Source organism: Galeopterus variegatus, unplaced genomic scaffold (assembly GCF_000696425.1).
Source record: "Galeopterus variegatus unplaced genomic scaffold, G_variegatus-3.0.2 Scaffold5214, whole genome shotgun sequence".
In the NCBI taxonomy this organism is placed as follows: Eukaryota; Metazoa; Chordata; class Mammalia; order Dermoptera; family Cynocephalidae; genus Galeopterus; species Galeopterus variegatus.
The window spans coordinates 41,579-43,145 of NW_007731325.1; the positions used below are offsets into that span (position 1 = coordinate 41,579).

General features: G+C 55.4%; 1 protein-coding gene across 1 annotated transcript in view; it reads right to left on the reverse strand.

Moving 5' to 3' along the window:
• GRK5 (G protein-coupled receptor kinase 5) overlaps positions 1-1,567 on the reverse strand; it is a 127,303-nt gene that overhangs the window by 19,049 nt on the left and 106,687 nt on the right. The window lies entirely within an intron of this gene.

The following is a 1,567-nucleotide window of genomic DNA, read 5'->3' on the forward strand; positions in this document are numbered from 1 at the left end:
AGGGTGGGCCAGGCAGGGGCCAGTGGGGCTCTGGAAGTGAAGTGCAGCCTGCAAAGACTTTCTCTTGCATGTAGGACCCCTGTCAAGGAGGCCACCCACAGAGGTGGGGTCCAGACACCCGAGGTGCCAGGACCGAGGCGGGGGGCGAGCGTGAGAGGCAGGCTGTGCTGGGGTGGAGGCAAGTCCTTCTCCACCTGGGAAGTTTGCACAGGTGAACGCTGGCCACCACGCGCCAGGCTGGCCGCACACCTTGGATGTGAACGCCAGGAACAACTGTAGCTATTTCTGTGGGAGGCAGACTGGCAGCTGAGGATGAACGAGCTTGTGGGGACTGTGCTTCAGCCACCATGAACTGCCGATGCCCCTCTTCCTCCCACACCCGCCCAGGTGACTGCGAGGAAGGGCTCCAGGAGGTGTCACTGTGGGACTCCCCGCCAGGGGCAGTGGACAGGGCACAGTCAAGGAAAGCCCAGCCATCAAAACCGATGGCCCTTAGAGATGTGACCCCCAGGTTTGTCAGGTACACCATCCTCTTCCCTGAGCAGGACCCACAAGCACTGCCCACTCAGTGATGAGGGCTCCATGTGCAGCATTGAGATGGTGACCAGTGGTCCCTGTTGAAGGGGGCTGGCAGTGGGAAGTAAGGTTCTGGACTCAAAGAGGCCTAGGGCCAAACGATGGCTGGTGTTAGCCTCCTCCGCCTCCTCCTGCATAGCAGCATCGCACCACCCACCCCTTCACCCTGGACGAGGCTGGCAGCTGGATGAGACCTAGAGACTCAAACTTCTGTCCCCTTTGAGCATCACTTTAACCACCCCCACCCCACCCGCCTGGGGAGNCACAGCAATGCCTCCACCAGGAATATATTCTATGGATACACTCACAGAAATACACCAAAGCGATGTTCAAGGATGGACATCACAGCATTGTTTGCAGTGCTTTAAAAACAGAAACAATTTCCACCTGTGGGGACTGGCTATACAGATTACGGTTTACCTCTTCAAGGGAATGATGCACAGCTTAAAAAAAGTGGTGCAGCTATAGGTCTGGACAGAGAAAAAGGCCTACAGTTTAAGGGGAAAAACACTGCAACATAAGATGTACAGGAGGATCCCACTGGCAAAAAATCATAAAGCCTGTACTCGAAGAAAACGTGTCTGGAATAGTTACTTGAAGAGGAAGCCTTCTATTTTTATTGTGTACCCTCTATGCTGTTTGAATTTGTACCCTGTGCACCTACTATTTGCTATAACATGTGGCAGAGACGTCTGGAGCAGGCCAAGTATCCGTGCACCCCTCCACATGTCCCAGCCCCGCCCTGCGCAGCTGGCTGGTCGCTTGGGGTGACTAGTTCTGGCCAGTGGACTGTGGGAGCCACTGAGGAGTGTGAGTCCAGCTGAGGCAGTGGGAAGTCCTGTGCAGCACACCAGCACTTGCTGTCCAGGCTACAGATGAGCAGCAGAGCCTTGGTTCCCATTCCTCTGAATTACAAAGTCAGGGTTCTCAAGGGTCTCCCATCACTAACCCCCAGAACAAACCTCTCCTACCAGCAGCTGGCAGGAGGAAA